Raw genomic sequence first — 22,698 nt, 5'->3', positions numbered from 1 at the left:
ACCTAGCTACTGATAGTTTCATGCAAAGGGTATTCTATAAGGATTCAGGTGTCACCACGCTGGAGCCAGTGAAGTGGATTCGTGGGGTGGAGAAGGTAGGATTATTGAACCTGATATGGGTACTGCATTACCACCATGCACCCATAAAATTAATAGTGATCAAACATTTGTTGTGCCTAGTGCACGATGGGTGCCTTTGGTTGGAGGAGCCAATCCCTATAACTAATATGTTGATCCATAGGATCACCAAGCTACCCCATTCAATACTAAATCCGGCCAAGGAATTTGGCAGAAAGGTGGGTGAGTGAGACCTCACTGAGAGGATGAAGGACAAGTTTAAGCTTGTTAAGAAACTACGCGGATACTCCATTTCAAGCATAACTGACCCCGTGGTCAAGGTAGCCACCCAAATCTTGGCCAGGAAGATAATGTGGAAGTTTCACGCAGATGAGGTGCCAACACTATTAGTTTCATTAGCGTCCCAGTGCACGGAGGGCATACAATTCAATTGGGAACACTACCTCTGTAGTGAGTTCCTCATGAACTATAGATAAGTGTAGGATCATAGTAAGACATTCCACTACTCTTGGCTATTGTTATCAATTGTGTTAGTTGTGTGGTAGTTGTCAGAGGACAGTCAGCTTCCTCCAATCGTGATATATTTTCCAAAAGCAGCGAATTTGGCTTCACTATGGGCCACGAAGGACGCTGAGCAAGTCCGCGAGAGAAAGGTCTTATGGGTTTTGATGGAGATGAGCATCAATATGGCCATCAACCACAAGCCAAGATTTTCACCAACTATCTTTGAGCAGTTGTTGGGATACACGGAGTTCAAAGCGGAGTCCACTGTATCTCCATGCGGGCACCGAAGGACCCAAAACAAAAATGGTATGATCTCCCATACCTTGCAGCGGATAATGTGATAGCAACAGTCCTTGATTGTTGGCCAGTAGAATGGTGCACGACCTTAGATTTGTACACTGGATCCAGTAAGTCCATGGGAAAGCAGAAGAAGGAAGAGGCCTGGTTGAAAATGAAGTAGATGGCTGAAAGACAGAAAAAGGAAGCAAAGGAAAAAGTCAGAGCTAAAGCAGAGTGCATCACTAAGGAGCATGCAGAAGGGAAGGAAGAAGAGGAAGAGCGCAATTCTGACAGAAATTGTTAGTCTCCTTTACCACAGATGGAGGATGAGCAACAATCTAAATAGGGTGGTGGAGAGCAGGAAAGCACTCCATTCCATGTGAAGCGGAATCAGGAGCAGGAAAGAGAAGGGTCGCGGAAGAAGTCCAAGGCTAGTAAGCCACCATTCGACTCGATCACCTTGACAAAAGGTGACTTAGATGACATTGGGGATAAGGTCAGGGACACGACCACGAAACTACTGCAGTAGTTCGAGCAGCAGTAGAAACAATCTTTGGTGGCCATTCATATGGGTATGCGCGAGCTGCAGATCCAAACTACTCAACTACAGACCAGTGTAGGGCAGGGCAGCACGACATCAACTAGTTTGGTGCTGGGGACCATTGGAGCAGTGGTGATGGTTCACTCCTTGGATCCTTGAGCCATCGCGCTACCTAATGGAGCCCTAAGCATGGAGCCAAAGGCTGACAGGGTTGCTTTAAGGAACATTGGTATCAACTTGGCCATGCTCCCAGGCAAATTTCTTCACACGCTGCAAGCAGGTGTGATCACGGAGCTGAGGGTCTGAGAGCAGTGCATGCTGAGTGTGACCAACGAGTAGAAGGATAAAAATGAACAATTGTTCATTGAGAAAACATCTATGGTAGAAACTTGAAAGAAGGTCCAAGAGAAGAATGAGCACACAGCAGCGGTGGTAGAAGAGGCGTACAGAACCGTTCCAGAGCTACATATCCCTAAGGAAGCACTGGTGGAGGCCAAGATTTGGAAGCTGGTTGCAGGTGTGCACGATGCCAGGAATGAACTGGCCAAGGTTTAGTTTGAGTTGAACCTCAAGATCACAGAGCTTGAGTTGAAAGCCCAACCTCCAAATCCACCAGAGATCAAAGAACAGTGTGAGGCAGTTGTCAAGGATGCAGTTGCTACAGTAGATGTTGCAGTGACGGATTGCACTGGGCTCTTTGAACTATCGTTGGAGGTACTCACCAGTCTACAGGAAGATCCTAACCTATAGAGGTTAAATACCGAGGCAAGGGAATTACATCAGTGATATGACGAAGCAAGAGCGATGGCATGCACTATCGTCATCACGCAGATATTGGCAAAGCTACAAGAAGCAAAGGAACTAAAGGAACAAGCGGAACCATCATAGCGAAAAGATGTAGTACTCAAGGCCAGATTGGGGCCTTGGCTAGATGAGGCCTATGCACTCACCACCACCATTGAAGGAAATTTTTCCAGCCTGTAGACAGTACAGTGGACGATCCAGGCGGATAGTGTAGGACCAACAACGAAGCAGCTGGTGGAGTAGGTTATGCAGGTAGCGACATAGTGTACTGCTGAAGTTGCAGTGGTGCAAGTAGAGCTGGGAGGTCTCCGCGACAAGATCTCCACATTAGCAGAGTGACTCGGGGGTGAGTCACCATATTTGTGTTGGGGGCCTATTGGGAACAAGTCCCCTAGAGTCAATTTTGGGGTTAAAAGCCTAAGTTTTGTGGCAGAATGCCCAAGTTTTTGTATTAAAGGTGTAAAGTCTCCACATTTTATGGTCGTGGAGTGTGAAGATGTAAAGTGTCATAAAGGGTTTCCACCCTTCTTTTATGTAAGTCATGTTGGCTTTAGGAGATCTACCCATGGTCCACGGACCATGGGATTGTATTAAAAGGGAAGTCTTAGAAGAGTCTAAGGCAGATTAGATTTGGTAATTGATGTGGATGTAATGGGTCATTAGAGAAAAGAGTGAAGAGTCTTAGAGTGGAATAGAGGCTTTGCAGCTATGTACACAAAGACCTAGGGTAGAAGTCCGTAGCTGAGTGCGCAGATCCTTGCAGTTGTGTACGCAGGATAGTTAGAGTTTGTAAAGAAGATCTGAAGCATTAATAAAGACAATTATTTTGGAATTACATTTCTTTGATCTATTTACTTCTATTATGAATGCATGCGATTATATTGTGATGAATATGGGTTTATGTTTTAATTCTATATTGATGCGTGAATCTGCATATTTTACTTTGTTATATGAACATGAGTAATAATATATGTTTACGCAAAGAATATCTTAATGCATGTTGAAGTTATAAGATATTAAGCCAATATGGGGAAATACAGAGGTAAGGGTAATTATAGAAGTGTGTAAGTAGATAAACCACCTGTATAGGGTCCGCGAACAACAGTCATAGACCTTCGGTGAAGGTCTAGAGGTGGATTAAGGGAAGTATATCGATAAGCCCTAAAGGCTTATCAATCTATGCGAAGGCAGAGTTAGGGCACAAAACGACATCACTACCATCTCTGGGTGAAAAAATTTGGTTCCTTCATCCCCCCATACTACTTTGGGTGAGACTTCAATTCACACTCTGCGAGTTGATTCTGAAAGGGCCAGTAGTGTAGGGATTTGTTTGGCTGATTAACGTTGAACCTAGGTTAGGGCCCACTAAACCAACATTTACAAAATAAATAAAATTCCCATGCAATAGCCTAAGCATAATACGTATTGAGATAAAGCCCATTTCTAGGCTATAATAACAATTTCCCTCAAAATCAATCAATTCATAAGCTCCCTTCTTCAAGACATGCTTAATGATATAAATATCGTACCACATAGGTTTTAACTTGCCTGCCCCCAAGGCATCCTTATCTTGGTCATAGACCAAGACAAGGTTGCCTTTAGACAAAACCATAGGTCATACAGACTTATCAGACTGAGCTTTCATTCTTTTCTTATGTGTCTCATCCACTGTAGTGGAATCTCGATGCTGCGCATCAAGATGTTCTAAGTGAAAAGGTGTTCTTCTAAACCTAACATGTCTGGAAGAAGTTGGACTTCCAACTTTAGAGATGGAATATAACACTCTATGGAAATGACATATTCCATACCATATACTAATTGAAAAGGAGTAAATCCTTTAGTAGTCTTGACAGAGGTTTGGTATGCCCATAAAAAAAGGATATAAAATTATATGCCAATTGGACTTAGATTGATTAATATTCCTTTGTAGGATTTTTTTGATGGATTTGTTAACAACTTCAACTTTCCCATTAGCTTGAGGATAATAAGGATATGAATTCTCTTGCCTAAATCCAAATTTAGAAGCCAATTCATACATCATCTTATTCTGAAAGTGACTGCCATGGTCAATGAAAATCTCTTTAAGGATATTGAAATGTGAGATAACTTGATTGAAAAGGAAAAGTGTTGTCATCTCACCATTGTTGTTAAAAGTAGGCATGGCTTCAACCCACTTAGTAAATTAGTCGACTGCCATGATAATATATTAATGTCCCCTTGTTGATGTCTAGTGACATGTTGTAAAGTATATTCCCCATTTAGTGAATGAATCGACAGTAAGAATGGGAAAAAGTGGAGCTGGATGAGTATGCATTTTACAAGTATATACTTGACAATGGTGGAATTTTTTGATTGCTTCAGTACAATCTTTGAAAATCAAAGGCCAAAAATACCCTTCACACAATTAATTTTGTGTTGTGGCCAACCCAGATAAATGACCACCACAAGCTCCATGTAGAAATCATTCAATGCCATATCGGCCTCTTACAACATTAAACAATGCCTTAAGATCAGATCAACCCCTCAACGATATACATATCATTGATAATGAAATAATTTTTAGCGAGATGATGCAATTTTCAATGATCACTCTTAGAAAAAGACTAAGGGAACTTAAAATTCTAGAGATATACTATGATATCTCCATACTAAGGATCTTGTGAGGAGATAAAAAAGAAAAGGTGCTCATCTGGAAATGATTCCTCAAAACTAGATTCTCGGTCACAATGCAGTTCCAAAATCAATTATACAAAAGCCAAATATTTCTTTGATTTTTCTTACACAAATTCAAGATCAAATTATTGCAAAATAAAAATCTATTTATTATATTCCCCGCCAATAACTTTCCTAGTGAGGGCATACTAAAAAGGATTGGTGTTAGCAACTACAATGATTTTTCTTAACAAAATATAGTGACAAATCCACTAGATAGAATTAACTGCTAGTAAAGCCAATTTCTCAATGTGAGAATATTGGAGTTTAGGGCCTACCAAACTACAAATTAAGTAATAGGTAACATGTTATTTAAAGGCATTGTCTTATTGATCCAGAACCATACCAATAGTAAATTCTACTACTGTAAGATACAAAAGGAAATATATGTTATAATTAGGTGGAACGAGCAAAGGAGGAGACGTTAGTGCTTTTTTCAAAATATCAACAAAGTGTTGAGAAAATTCATCCAAAATGAATGGAGCTCCTTTTTTAACTAAACATATAAAACATTTGGTTATCTCAGAGTAATTTATGATATGTCTTCGTAAAAAAATGGCTTTCCCTTAGAGACTTTGAAGCTGGCATATATTTAATATAGGAGGAAACTGAAGTACTGCCTCAACCTTGAAGGGATCTACTCAAATCCCTTCATTCAAAATAGTGAATCCTAACAACCGACCTGATGTCACAACAAATACACAATTTTAAGGATTCAACTAGATTTTAAAATGATGACATATTTCAATAATAAGGCGAATATGTTTTGGATGTTCTACTCTTTTTCGAGAGCGAGCAACTAGATCATCCAAGAAAGCTTCTATAACATGTTTGATGTTGTGGAGAGCATTAGACATAACTTGTTGAAAGGTGGCTCCAACATTTTTAAGGCCAAAAGGAATCTTCATATATGGAAATGTACACAAGGACAAATAAATGACATCTTATATTGATATTTAGGATGAATTTTAAGAATATATCCTAAGAATACGTCCATGAAGAAAAAATTTCATTTCCAACATACTCATCAACAATTTGATCGATAAATGGAGTAGGGAAATTGTCTTTCGAATAGGCTTTGTTAAGGTCCGTAAATTCGATACATACACAAATTTTTCCTTATTTGTTATCAACCGAAATGGGATTTTATACCCATTGCATAAGAGAAATAGGGTAGATAATACATACTTTAAGCAATTTTTCTACCTTTTCCTTAATAGTTGTCACTTTCCTAGATTTATAGGATGAAGCGCTTGGAATACTGGTTTTGCATTTTCATGTGTCTTAATTTCATGTTGACAATGCTACGATCAATCCCAAAAATTTCCTTGTAAGACCAAGCGAACACATCGTGAAACTATTTAAACAAATCGGTATAAATTTTATCCTCTTGAAGGGAACAATCTACTCCTATGAAGACATTTTTGATAATGTTGGGATTTTTGGAAATGTTCACCATAATGATTTGTGAGATATTATCCATGTTTCCTACGATGAAAATATGTGTTGGATCCAAAGGGTTTAAAATCTTATCAATATTTCCATGGGAGGTGGAACAAGACAAACTTAATTAACTCAATCTTCCGCAAGTCACGGATAAAATAGGACCAATGAAGCAAATCATCCTATGGTCTTTCTACACCTGTCATTGCTTCTATAATCATCTCTTTAGATGGTCAAACTATATTGAGACAATCCATAGCCATATTCAAGTTAGTTTCCCAAATAGGAACCACAAAATTATCCAAATCTTCTGGTGAAATAGAGATTGGGATTATGTCTAGCATTATTAATGGTAGCTTGATATGAAATTTTAGCTGTAGACATGGGATAAGCCATTCCAACAATTTTCCCTTCCAATGTGGTATTAGAAGAAGGAAAAGTCAAGGGATCTTCATAATAATTAGTTCTAAAATAATTTTCTCGAGGAACCATCTTGGATGTTGAATAAATAGCATTGGTGTTTAATGTTGGAGGTGAAATATTAGAAGTACCCATTAGTGAAGAATACATCCCAACTCCCAAATCCTCAATAGGTTGTTGAGAATTATCAACCAACAGGATAGTAGAATCAAAATATGAATTAGGTTTTTTGGGAGAATAGTCCAACTAATCAATAGTAAGTATTCTCCCATCATGAGGAAAACATAATACATGAAATAAGGATGAAACAACAGCTTGCATTGCATATACCGAGTTCTAACCCAAAAAAAGGTTATAATCTAGATTAGCATCAACTATTTCCACTTCCATGTTGACTATATTTCCCCAACTCAAATCGGAAAAGAAGGAAAAATCCCATGAGGCTTGTGAGAGTGTCCATCTAATCTAGTTAAAAGAGTTAGAGATGGGACCAACTCTAGAGACCTGATTACCTTCCAGCATGATATAGACATTATATATGTGGAAGTTCCTTCATCAACTACAGTTCAGAAGATAGTCTTATTTTGACACATAAATTTAATTTGAAAAGCCACAAGATGAGGGAATCTTTGTTTGACACTTGTAGTATCAAACATAATTACTCAAGAGTTATTTGGGTCAACTTCTCCAATCTCAATGGGTAATACAACCCTTTTTGCTGGGCACAATTGGGGTACCTCTAACACAAACATATCAGAAGGAATATGAGCTAAATATTTGACAATAAAATAGTTCTGAGGATCCCTAACATTTGTATTAAAAATCGAGCATTCTAAGGGTCCTTTTAGCATCTTAGGTATAGTCTCAATTATAGGCCTCTCTATATGAAGAGTTTCTTGAGAACCGGAAGAAATTTTAGCCTTAGAAGAATTCGGGTCTCTATAATCATGAACTTTAGTTGATATGCCAGCATGAACCTTAAGCATTATATATATATATATATATATATATATATATATATATATATATATATATATATATATATATATATATATATATATATATATATATATATATATATCTATATATATATCTATATATATGTATATATATATATATATATATATATATATATAGATATATGTATATATATATATATGTATATATATATATATGTATATATATATATATATATATATATATATATATATATATATATATATCTATATATATATATATATATATATATATATATATATATATATATATATATAGAGAGAGAGAGAGAGAGAGAGAGAGAGAGAGAGAGAGAGATATGAAATGGAGATTCCCCTTCTAACTGGGTGCGCCCTGAAGGAGTTCTAGGATTAGGATTCGCACCATTAAGTATTTTTTTCCCTTTGGGAAAAGGGTTGTTAAGGATAGCCTAGGAACTAGAAGAGCCTTGCATAGCTGACAAGAACTGAGCATCTTGAATCTAGGTGTAAAAATGTGTAAGATGATCGCCATTACATAACTTTCAGGGAAATTCAACTTTGATTTTGGGTTCTTTCTTATGCTCACCAGTGTTACCATTCAATTTATTTGTATTCCTCTTCTCTTCTTTACCCTTGTTCTTACCTTGTAACTTATTCTTCCCATTGGATTGTTGGTTTCCTTTAGGATTAGATAAATCAACTACATTAACCACATAAGGTTGTGAAGGAGGATACACAAATGACATATCTTGTGTCATCATAGAAGATTGTAATTACATTTTTTGCAACTGATTAACTAACAAACTAATCATATTAGAATCAATCGAACCTACAACCCCATCAACATGGAGGCCTATTTTTGGTTTGGTTAGATCTATTCGATATCTCGAAGTGTCAAGAAAAATCTTATAACGAACTCTATACTAGGAATAAATCAATTCTAACTATTGGGCTCTAAAGATAGCCTAGTCCTTTGCAAACACTCTTGAAAGTGACATATCCTTATATATCTGGCTATAGAGTCTTAAAAAACCACTCTATTAAAAATTCATCAAGGATATATGGCTTCATCAATATCTTTCTTCTTTTCCACTCTTAAATGTGGTCAGAAATATGGGTGTCCTTATCCTATTTACAAATGGCCAAAATATCAGCCCTGACGTCATAATGGATAGGAAACTGAAAGTGGTTAAAAAACATCATATCCAACTCACTAAATGTGGAAAACAACCCCCCTCTCTACTCAATACTCCATTTTTCCACATTCCTAGTTAGCGTGCATTGGAAATTTCTCAACCTAATTGAATCATCAATTAGAGATTTCAATGAGCACCATAGATGAAAAGTGGTTACATGGTTAGATGGGTCTTCTCTAGAATTCCCTTCAAAGTTGGGTATATCCGATGGAAGTTTCGTAGGGACTAGGGGACAAGATGGATTATACTGAACTATATCATTAGTTAATTTCAAATGATCTAACAAATTAAGGGTTGCTAGGAATGGTAAGCATGACAAAGATATAGGATTCCAAGACATCATATTAGGGTTCCCAAAGTTTGGAATGGTATATCCTGGATTTTGAGCAACACTAGGCTACCAAGGATTGCTCACAAAAAATCCTAGATTATAAGGTAGTCCTTTTTCTCTAGGAGTATACAGAGGGTATCCTCCACTCGATGTAAAACTTTGAGCAACAAAAATATTACCTCCTAATGGAACATTATATGTAGGATAAACTCCTTGATGAGGGTTCCATGTACTTTCTAAAGGAGGAAATTTTTTTGATGTACCACTAGTAGGGAAGGGTATACTCCCCTGCTGACCAAATAACAGAGAAGGGATACATGACCCTAAACAACTCACTAAAGGATATGTCGGACCCTACCCTCCTTGAACTTGGAACATATTAACATTTTGTCATAAACTAGGGAATGACATAGGCCTAGTACCTAAAGAAGGATTTGAAGGGGGAACATGTCCACTTCCAAAAGAAATACCTTGTAACAATACAAAAATACTAACCATAGAAGTCAAAGTTTCTAAAGTGGTAGAAGGTAAAGATGAAGGAATTGAAGGAATGTAAACAAATGGAATCCCATATGAAAAAGCACCAATGAAAGGAGCACAAGGTTAGATACCCCAACTCAAACAAAGAGCAGAGGTAGTGCCAAGAACTACTATGCTAGGCATAGTAGAAGGGATGGAAAACATACCTCCTCCTATGGCTGAAGGAGTATGGATACCAATAAAATCAATAGTTGTAGTAGTGCTACTAACATTGAACATAGTGAAAGAAGGAGATTTTGGGGGAATACTTTGGATTCAGGTACCCATGCATGATATAATGTAGGGAAGGTTTGAAGGAAGAGAATCTAAAGGAGTCCCAAAATAATCTAGAACATCTTCCTTCTACTTGGTCATCTGAATGAAAATGTACCCTAACAAGAATAGGGACATTTCCATCCAAACTACGAGCAAGACTAGGCTTTTACAATTAATTTTTCTTAGGGTTATATCGTTCTTTGCTTTGATTATTTCATTTCATTATTTACATATTAAATTCACCCCATAACATCATAAAATTCTTAGTGACATATGAAATTATATAGAAATAACAATATCATCATCAATGCAACAGAACATAAGGGAACAATAGAAGAAAATCATTCGCACATAGAGACACTAGAATTGATTGGAGACCAGGGAAAAACCCCATAAGAGGGGAAACCATTTCAAATTCTTCTTGTTATTAGACTGTCATAGAATTTTCAACAAAGAGAGAGTACAATTATCCAACTCTTCATTCACAAGACTATCCAACAAAATCAACCAAACAATATCCTAAATATTAACCCAACAACAATAATAATAAACATCATGATTCAGAGGCCTATGGTCAAATATCATCATCTACGGTCAACTGTCAGAAAAAAACTAAGAGTTTGTCGCACACAACTATTTCTCATGTCTTTGGATGAAGCATTCTGGCAGCATGCAGAGGGTTGTATGCATGAAACTACAACCAAAACGTTCATGTGGAAACCCTGCAAGTGCGAACCAAAAACCCTAATAGATACATGCATGCTCGGACCCTGCAATTTCAGACCTGTGCAAACGAATTCCCCATAAACTAATTTTAGGCCTATGCAAACCAAAACCAAAGAAGAGAAAATAAGAATGCTTGATGAAGTTCCCCAAATGAGGGTCACTTGACTTGTATTTATAACGACCCAAGGGTGTCTAATTTATTTTTAGGACCAATTTGTCCTTTTGAGCACATGTAGGATTCCATATTAAATTATGTTTTTTCTTCAGCCAAATTAAATTCTTCCAAGGGCTGGGAGGGGTCTTTATTTATGAGGAATATTTTCCAAAGGAGGGAATTTTTCCCTGACCTACCAAATTAAAACTCCCTCTTAGATAGTGATAAATTACTGATTGAAACATATGTTCCATCAAAATTATCTCTTTATCATCAAATGTGGTCTTTGCTTATCTATGCTCATCTATGCTCATATCTTCTCATCTCTTCTCATCCTTGATTATCTCTAATTGTCTGTGATTTCCTTTTCTCATATGTTGAACACTCAATAATATAAAAGAAGAATAATTTGACATTGGAGGGGAGCTTAAGCTACCATCCTCTATCCATCTGGGAGCCACTGCTACGACCCAGAATCTATTGATAATGAGGAAGGTATTATGGGACACTCTCAAGGTCCTATGGGACACTCTCTCCCCAAGTCATCTCATCAAGAAATATGCTAGATACAAATTAACAAGCAAGGATCACAACCATCCCATAATCAATGAGCGAGATACCACTTGCTAAGAGGTAAGGATCACATTTGTCTTATCGCATGTTGATATTCCCACCAACGACCCTCAAGAGTCATGTGGTAGAACACCTACATAATAATTTGAGCTTGGGTGAGATACTCAACTTACCAAAGGTAAGGATCACACACCCCTAAGGCTCCTCAACCTGTTGGCCAGACAGGGAGGTAAAATCCCAACAATCTCACTTGTGGGTATGATGCCAACTGGGCTATACTTTGCATAGACCAAGATAGGGGGATATACCTGACTTGTCAAAATGGACAAGGATCATATACACCCTATATGTCACATATAGGAGAGATACCTAACCTATTGCAAGAGTAGGGATCATAGACCCTATTGTCTAGAGTTCCCTCAACCCTGGGACCACACAATGCTTCATTCCCTTGTTGGGGAGCTCAACCAATGAGGAAGAGTTATGGTCATTGTTCTCGATCAACGATGCCCCTTACCAAGAGGGGGCCACATCCATCAATCCATGCTGATTTCTCTATATATCAGAAACATATCAAAGTGCTCATATCTAGTACCAACAATTAACCATCTCACTGAATAGCTCAATCACATTGCCTCACACATTATCAAGAGAATTAGTCCTCTATTTTCCTATTCATGCAAGACATTAAATCAAATATTATGTTAGAAAAAATATATGTCATAAAATAATACCTTATTCATCCTTTTTCCCTCTCATGGAGGTAGAAACCACAAGCCTAAGCTTGTCTCATACAACAACATTGTCTTAATACAAAAAGATATCTCAGTCCCAACTATATACGAGATTCTTTTCCAATTGGATCCCACTCTTCTTGTCACAATATATCACTTTCATATTGTGAACCTTCTCAAAAAACTCTTCAAAGGTCTTCCTTAATTAGTTTACCTCACAAATAACCATGTTAGCAACAATGTACTCAACCTTGGTCGTGCATAGAGCTACAAACTTCTATTTTCCTGCTCATCCAAGATATCATGGTAGATCCCGAGCTAAAGCAACACCCAAATGTTCTTTACTTATCAATAATGTTTTTCAGTTTAGTCAAAATTAGTGTATCCATACAATCATACATCTCTTATAATATATCTTAGGCCAAGATTGATCATCCAATGCAAATATTTCAAAATGTTCTCGGTGACAACCAAATTTTCACAAAGTAGCTTAGACATGAATTGAATCAATTATTTCACTACAAAGCATATATTCATATGGGTGTTCACAAGGAACATCAATGGCTCAATCAAATTTTGGTACTCATATGCAGCAACATTTTTTCATAATTTATTGAAATTCAATTCCATTGGGGTGTCCAAGGATTTTTATTCCATCTTTCCAAATCTCTCCAATAGATTCACAACATATTTTACTTGAGAAATGAAGAATCTCCAAGTCTTTTCCAAAATTATAATCTGAGAAAGTAATACATGATGCCAATATCCTTTGCCTCGAACTCAGAGGCCAACTCGCTCTTAATTTTATCATCAGAGGTTCATTACATGTTAAGAATGCATTGTTAACATATAAAACCAAAATCAAACATATACCTTGGACCATATTAAAGTAGAGGATGGAGTCAACATTACTTCTAAGCTTCACCATGTAACTGTCAATGCATACATACCAGCCTTGGGGAGCTTGCGTTGAACCATACAAAGCTTTTTGAAAACATAACACTGACCAAACCAATATACCCAACTTCAAACAAAGCAATATTGTGTAGTCAAATCAACCAAGTTTTCTTATTAAGCCTTAAATTCCAAACTAAAACTAATATTAAAGCCATGAAAGTTTTTGTCAATATCATTGTTAATTTTTTTTTTAATCCAAGTAGCAGGAAGAACTCGTACCCAAATACTAGGTTACAACCTTATATGTTGTCATGTCAACGACTAAGAAATATTAATCCAAACTTCATCAAGCCATTCACATGATCACAATATGAATCATTTTTGTCACTAAATGTGAATGCATACACCAAGGACAAGTCATATAAGTCTCTTCCATCTATTCATTGTGAGATTTCTACAATAGAAAGAATAAAATTCATTGCAAACTAAGGAGAAATCCTTTACTATCACACTAGATTTAATGATCAAATCAAGATAGATATCATGTTGATATTCATATTGCATACCCCTGTAAACACAATATTAGTCAAGACATTCACATTCTCTGCAATAAGTCAAACATTATGTATATAGCATTGTTCCTTCAACCTCCCTACACATAGAACTCTCTAGATCACCTACTTCAAGTATGTAAGTCTATCATACTCCAAGTGTGCTCATAGTTTCCTACATAAGGTTTCAGATTTTGTATCCTACAGGATCAGTCACACCTATAGACCTTCTTCAGTGAAAATGGGAGGCCTATAGATGTGTTGTCATTCTGTATTTTTGAGGTTGAGGGAGTAAACACATCGGACAGAATCAAAACCACTTTGGAAGCTGGGATCTAGCCCTACCAGCTTCAGAGAGGGATCTCTTTGCTTGATTTAGCTTTGTTTTTATATGAATTTTAGGCTAGATATGACGATACTTGTTTGTTTCCTTGAAAGGTTTGGTTGATTTGAGTTTTATAATTTCATTGGGCTACGAAGTCTATAAACTAAACTGGAGTTTTGCATCAATTTTTAGAGGAGTTCTCACATGGCAAGCTAGGTTGCAGTAAATGGATCTTTTCAGAATTTGAATGGATGGTGGAAAAGCAGAAGTGTAAGGTTTAGTAGATACCAAAGAGAAATTAAGAATTCTTTGACCTGACTTAAGTGGAAAACATTAAAATTAACAACAGCCAAAATAGGGCGCTCTTGATAACAAATCCTATTTATCACAGTTTATGTTGATTCATTAAGTTTCAGAATGATAGAGTAAATAAATAACAACGTTTAAATAATAAATACAAGAAACACATCACCATTTAACACACCACATAAATCATGTGAAAGGTCCCTGTATTATTGATGCTCCAGTACTTCAAAATTATAATATGCAACAGAAATTACATTCATAAATCAACACTAATACTTCAAACAATGAAGTATTTATAATGAAAATTACAATAATTCTTTACAAAATCGTTGTCAAAATGATAGTGTATTATTAGCCTAATTACAAACTAATATCATCTAATATTGGCAAAAGAAAAGGCCACATAGGCTATTGAGGAAAGCAGTGGCCCTGTTTGGGTGGTTTCTGTTACTTAGACATCCAAAATAGAATGCGATGTTGAATTGAATCTTGCACTAGCTACTGCGCTAGAAAAATATTTTACTGCTCCTGAGTTATTCCTTAGTCTAGTAAATCAAGTAACTCTTCCCATCTATTTTCATCTAGCACTGTTAACTTTGTCACCCTGCTGTATATTTCATCTACCTCTGTTATTTAGAAAAGGTTGGTTTCATGGTAAAAATATGTTTTACCTCATTCTACACATGGAAGTCATTTGACATGGTCTTCACAAATGCCTTTGCTGCCATACTCCGTTTGATTCCACTGAACTTAATGCTAATTTTGGTTACCTCTTTCATCTTCAAGATATAGTCCTCCTGAGTAATCAGCTTGTCATTGATGACATAGATACTGGGCAATCCCTTCTGCATTAAGGTTTCAATCCTATTAGTAAATATGTTCACATGCGGCTCCAAGGTTTCACACCTTTCCTCCAATTGGTCAATCAGATTTCTCTTAGTCAAGACTTTCTTAACTTCCAGAATGGTGGCAGAGCTGTCACTGACTCCCACTTCCTCTAGCTCATATATGGACTTTGAATTTAAGAACCTGATAATATTGGCAGCTTTAGTTGTCCTTTCTCCCAGTTTTTCCCTTCCTTGCACAATGGTCTCTGTTAGGGTCCTATAATAATAGGATTCATAATTTTGAATTGACTATGGTTATTCTTGTAATATCGTACATACTTTTGCTTTCTGCAAAAAAATTTCCACATTAAAAATTAAAAAATGTAAAGAGGGTATGTCCTAAAAGAATAATCAAAGGACAAAAAGAAAGAAAAAGATCAAAAAAGTGAAAAATTTGAACCCCAAAAAGAAATAAAACAACTCATGAAAGTGTGCAAATTCAAATCCCACTACTTTTTACTTTACTATGCAAAATAAGGTTGTGTGCAGCTTGTCAGAAATGCCACAATCCATGATGGTCAAATAGCTTAATCTTGACTCATTCATGTTTTAAATTTCATGTTAATAGATAGAGAATGAAGATCTAGCCAAATTGTTTAACCTTGGCAGATCAGTAGTTAGGTAGAGAATAAAAATGAGCTCATCAGTTTAATCTAAGCCATTGGAAGTTATAAGGTTAGAATTAGATAGTTTGCTTGTCAAAATAAAAGGAAATAAAGGGTCAACAAGCTCAAATGCACCCAATAAATGAAGAGAAAATGTTAGGATAAATAAAGGGTAGGTAGAAGAAAGGTTGCAAATGCACAAGGTTTCTAAGTCAAAAGCACATTTATCATGCTTAATCCTATGTTCATAAAAGAAAGGATATCCACCAAGCTTGTTTAACTAATTTCCCCTCATTTCACTATACCCCCACATACTTATTTGCTAATTTCCCCATTCTCCCTTCATTACTTATTAATTTCCCTTTTCCCCTCATTTTGACCTTTACCCCTTCATTTCACACATTCCCTTAGAAATTACCCTTCAAAAATCATCCCCCCTTCCCAAAACCATTTTCCCTAGTGTGAAACCCGTTCCCCATTACAAATATCACTTTCCCCCCTTATTATTTCCCTTTTCCCCTTGAAAACCCACAAAAACCCCCTTATCCTAAATTTTTATGCCCCCGCTTTATCTAATTAATTTTCCCACTTCATATTTCCCCAATACCCTTTTTAACCCACCAACCCTTGGTGTAGTTAAATAACCCCCGCCACATAACCCATGGTCCCAACTTATTTACCCGCTGCTCATATTATGAAACCCGACATTATGCGCTAATTAATTACAATTATCTATAATTAGATCCTAGGCCCCGCCAAATCACTTTCCCAATTCCATCCATGCAACTCAACTGTGCGATAGCCCTCCAATCTTTTACCCCTAGATCTGATGGTGTACAGCCATATCGTGCAGATTCATTATCCGACCGCTAATAGCCCAAGAGCACGTGACATTCTCGTTTTTGCCTAGGCACTATTCTGCTATGTGGTGGCACCAGGCTAGATCGCGTGCTCGTAAAAAATACCGCCCACCCTCCAAAAGCGGTATGATGGCCCAAAAAACGACCTCCCCACCTAAACCAAAAACTACCCACTGTTCATTTATAATTTCTACGCCAAAATGTGACCATTACCCGTTAAAAGGCTGAAAAAGCCCCAATTTGCTCTTTTCACTCGTTTTTCACTGCAAACTGCTGCTTAGCCATTTGCGACACCCTGAAACCTCTGCGACCAATTTGACCACCTTCTGTCACCTGAAGACGCTCCAGATACCCAATTGAAGCAACCAGTTGACAGTTGAAAGCTACAGTACCTTTTGCATTCACCACTGAACCCAGTCTGCACGTCAAACCATCAATTTCTAGGTATTCTTGGAAAAAACCAGAACGACCTTTGAAATTTGAAAACACATAGTTGTAATTGAATTAATTAAAGAAACTCTCCTGAATTGAGAACAAACCTATTTGTACATCCCAAACCCTCTTACAAACTGTAATTACCCTCCCACTGTTCCAGAGCTTCCAAACCTCACTTCTGAAACCACTCAAAGCCTAATTCAAATCAGAAAACCTAATTATGGCTTCCCAAACCTCTCTAGACATGAGACCTCTGCAAACCCCTCACCTGGACATCAACCACCTTGCATTAGCAGACCGAGACTTTCAAATAAAGGATATTGCTTCCCCTGCCTACCTTCTAAAGCTCCACTGCTGGAGTAAGGACAAATTCTTGAACCAAAATGATGACATTCACCTTTGGGAATCTAATTTTCCCAAGTATTTGTTTCCAGAAGTACACCCATTCCCAAAAATCATCCACTTCTTCCATGCTTGCTACATTCCCAATCAAAGAGACATTGTCACCCCTTACCAGCAATTTTTATTCACCATCACTGCAGAATCCATTAACCAAATGCTGCAAGTCCAACCAAGCCCAAATGAGTCCCCACTTTTTATTGAAGGCTTGCTTGACCTCTATACCAAGTTAGACCCTCCTAGGATAGCCCACATCTTCCAAACTTTCATCATAAAGGAGTGTCATACTCCTACAGAAACTCCTCCATATGCTGCCACTATTTTTTCTGAGAGAGATAAACAAATCATAACCATGCTCTCCTACATCTTAGGCTACACCTCTGATGAACATGTGGATGAGGTTGTTCTTGCCTTCCTTTCCATATTTTTCCCAGGAAAGACTCCTGCTACAATGTATAACTATGCTTAGTTCATAGCAGACAGAATGCATGAACAACTCACCAGGACACCAACCGAGAGAGTTTTCAAGTATTCTTTAGTCTTATTCCATATGTTCTTGTACTACCAATCAGGTAAATTCCCCATCAGCATCCAAAAGTTAGATACCAAAGGAAATCCAAGATTAGTCATCTATTGGACACCACTGATCCAAAAGTACTCCATGTAGGTTTTACCCCCATATAGAAATTACCTGCATACGAATTCTAAAACACATAAAATAAACAATGCGAGAGCATAACACATAAAACACATATACACATAGATTTTCCCCTGGATCCCAAAACCGGGACTACCAGCTTGATTTTTCATTGTGTTCCTTTCAATGTTACAATACATATTTATACATGCCGAAGCATCCAATACTATGGACCGAAAACCATTGCATCCAATACCATGGACCGAAAACCATCGCATCTAAAAAACATGTGCGAAAATCATACACAAAACCATAGGTGGGTCTACCCAACCTAACATAGGTTCCAAAACCAAAATTTTACAGGTATGCCTCAAACCACATGTGACCCCCCCTCTAACCCCCAGTTAACTACGTGGGCTAGTCGTGGAAAGAATATAACACAACCCAACATTCTCCCACTTGTTGTTTTCTTTCCACAGGGGGCCACAAGAGACCTTAGTCATTTTTCCAACCCTGAAACTCCCATTGTCTCTCTAAACCAAGAGAACTTCTCAGAGCTCACATATTTTGTCAATGCATCTACGGTATTCTTCAAAGTGTCCACCTTTACTAGCAACACCTTTTTGTCTTCTATCATATCCCTCACAAAGTGATACTGAACATCAATGTGCTTTGTCTTTGAATGATATGTGGGTTCTTTGCCAAGAAAATTTCACTTTGGCTGTCACAGTCTATCCTTATAGCTTCCTGTACTAACCCCATACTTGAACATAATCTCTGCAAAAAACTACTTCCTTGCTTGCATGAGTAGCTGCCATGTATTCTGCCTCTATAGTTGATAGTGCCACTACAAATTGTTTCTTACTCATCCAACTGACTGCACCTCCAAATAGGTTAAACACATACCCAATTGTAGATCTTCTCTGATCCAGATCTCCAGCCTAGTCTGCATCAACAAAGCCACAAATATCCAACACTCTGTCCAATCTTGGTCTTCCTTGGTAGCAAAAACCATAATCATTAGTGCCACTCAAATACCTAAAAACCCGCTTCACTATTGTCCAGTGCTCCTTCCCTGATTTTGACATAAACCTGCTCAATACTCCCACTGCATGTGCAATTTCTGGTCTAGTACAGACCATTGCATACATCAGGCTACCGACTGCACTTGCATATGGAACACGGGACAGGTCCTCTTCCTCGTCTTGTGCCTTGGGACACTATTCAGCAGATAACCTCACACCTACAGGAATAGGAACCTTCACTAGTTTACTATCCTACATATTAAACCTCTGCAGTATTGTCTCGACATACTTCCTCTAGTTTAACCAGAGCTTTCTCTTTTCCCGATCTCTTTTAATTTCCATGCCCAAAATATAGTTTGCAGCACCAAGATCTTTCATGTCAAATTTGGAGGACAATTGGGTCTTCAAATCCTGGATAATTTCTTTGTCATTTCCAACTAGCAACATATCATCCACATACAAGACCAGATAAATAACACGGTCACCAATTAATTTAAAATACACACAGTGATCTACTTTGCTTCTGGTGAAGCCAAGTCCCCATATAAATCTATCAAATTTCTGATACCACATCCTTGGTGACTGTTTTAACCCATACAAAGACTTATTTAACTTGCATACTAGTTCTTTCTTACACTTCACTGCAAAGCCTTCAAGTTGCTTCATGTAGATCTCCTCTTCTAGATCCCCGTGAAGAAACGTTGTCTTCACATCCATCTGTTCTACCTCAAAACCAAAATCAACAGCAACAGATAAAAGTAATCTAATAGAAGTTACCTTGGCAACAGGAGAAAAAATATCACCAAAATCAATTCCCAGCACCTGGGAATAACCTTTTGCTACCAACTGAGCTTTGTATTTCTCCACTTTTCCTTCTACATTTGTCTTCTTCTTGAACACGCATTTGCTGCCAATGGGTTTCCTTCCAGCCGGCAACTCCACCAGATCCAAAGCCTCATTTTTGTGCAAAGATTCCATTTCATCAGCCATGGCCTCTTTCCAGAGTTTTCCATCCTCTGAATCTACTGCTTCCTTCATAGTTCTGGGATCATCATTCGTAATAGATAAAGAAAAATTTGAACAGAAAGCAGATGGACTATACCTTTCTGGCTGCCTTCTTTCTCGAACTAATCTTCTCACAGTCAGAGTTTGTGGCTCTTCATATTCTGATTCCTCCTCTGTTGTAGGGTCTGATTCTTCCTCCTTTAGCTCAAACTCTATCTTCTCAGGTTCCTTTGGTTGGACTTCATGCTTAATAACATCTTTCACCTCCCTGAACACCACATCTTGGTTGTACACAACCTTCCTTGTTACTAGGTTCCAAAGCTTATAACCCTTTAAACCATCCTTATCCCCAATAAAGATGCACTTTTCAGATTTACTATCCAACTTGGTTTGTTTCTCCTTTGGAACATGTACATATGCATCACATCCAAATACCCTCAGATGTGAAAGAGAGGGTTTCTTACTAGTCCATACCTCTTTTGGAGTCTTATCCTCCAATGCTAATGAAGGTGACCTATTGATCAGGTAACATGCAGTATCCACCACCTCTGCCCAAAATTCTTATCCTAATCTAGCACCACTAAGCATGCTTTTTTCCCTTTCCATCAACGTCTTGTTCATTCTTTATGTAACTCCATTTTGTTGAGATGTATATGGAGTAGCCTTCTACAGTGCTATACCACACTTCTTACAAAATTCTTCAAATTCCTTGCTGCAAAACTCTCCACCATTATCTGTCCTCAGCACCTTTATCTTCTTCTTTTCCTGATTTTCCACGAGAGCCTTAAATTCTTTAAACCTATCAAAGAATTCAGGTTTCTTCTTAAGAAAATATATCCATGTATTCCTTGAGAAGTCATCTATAAATGATACATAGACTTACCTAGTGATGGAACCTTCACAGGTCCAAACACATCACTGTGCACAAGCTCTAATATCTGTTTTGCCCTCTAACCACCAGAGGGGAAACTCACCCGACTCTGCTTCCCATATACACAATTTTCACAGAAATCAAAATCCAAAGAGCTATTAATCATAGCTTCTACCATACCTTTACCATGAATTATTTGAAGCCTTTCTCTCTAATATGTCCAAGCCTTCGATGCCACAGCATGGTCTTCTCTCCAAAGACCACTAGATTTTCTGCTCCACTTTCAGCAACCACAGAACTGTTGCAATCATCAACAACTATGCTACCTTGCAGCTTGTACAGAGTTCCAACCTGAACTCCCCACATCAATACCAGTGCTCCCCAAACCATCTTGCAGGTATCCTTCTTGAACACTGTTTTTACACCTGCATCATCCAGCTTGCTTACATAAATTAGATTTCTGGCCAATGCAGGAATATGTAGAACACCCGGAAGTGTTCTAACTCTTCCACCTTGCAACTTCAACTTTACCTTTCTGCGACCAATGATTTTAACCTTCTTGTCATCCCCCAAGAAGACATCACCACCATCATATTTCTCATACTCACAGAACCACTCTCTATGGGGAGTGAAGTGAAAGGATGCACCTGAGTCAATCAACCACATCTCATGATCTACATGTGTACTTGAAGAAGCCAAGTACACATCCCCACCTTCATCTGAGGTGGTTTTTTCCTCTGCAAAAGGAGCCTCATCAGATCCCTTTCCTTTGTCAGGAGCTTTAGATTTACAGTCCCTTTTGAATTGGCCTTCCTTTTCGCATTTCCAGCACACCACCTTTATAGGTTTTCCTAGAGATTTATATCTCCCACTCGATGACTTATTTTTGTTTCTATTCTGGGACCATCCTCGTACAGACAAGGCATCACAATTCTGGCTCTCCATATTTTTCTGTCTCATCTCCTCCATCAACAAGGCTGAGACTATTTCATCAAATTGCAAGGCAATTGCATTGCTACCTATTGAAATAACCAGACTATCCCACAAATCTGGTAGAGAACACAACAAACTGATGCACTTGTCTTCATATGAAATTTTAATATCAACAAATACTAACTGAATTACCACGGTATTAAATGCATTCAGATGCTTTGTCACTGAGTCTCCATCTTTCATCCTCAGGTTATATGACTTTTTCCGTAGGAACAGTTTATTCACCAGAGACTTAGATTGGTACAAAGTCCCTAACTTGTCCCACAAAGCCTTCGTCGTAGCTTCCCCTGATACATTCAACGATACTAAATCTGAGACACACAATCGTATTTTGCTCTTTACCTTTAGATCCAACTTCTTCCATTCTTCATCGGAAACTCTCATTGGTTTAGTACCTGGATCTACTGCGATCCACTGATCTTTATCCACCAACAGATCCTCCATCTTGAGTTTCCACAACTCAAAAATCTGACCATTAAATTTCTCGATCTCTATCTTTCCACTGCTCGCCATCTTCTTTCACCACCAAAATCGATCTCACAGATCTCCCACTGAACAGGGTCTACCACAGGCTCAAGCGAAACCCCTCAACAACAAAGGCGTCCCCTTGAAGCCAAAACAGCTCCGATACCAAA

Source organism: Pinus tabuliformis, chromosome 4_1, assembly GCF_031772625.1.
Source record: "Pinus tabuliformis cultivar Carrire ecotype Pingquan chromosome 4_1, CPIR1, whole genome shotgun sequence".
Taxonomy (NCBI): Eukaryota; Viridiplantae; Streptophyta; class Pinopsida; order Pinales; family Pinaceae; genus Pinus; species Pinus tabuliformis.
Note: the sequence above shows the minus strand (reverse complement) of the source record.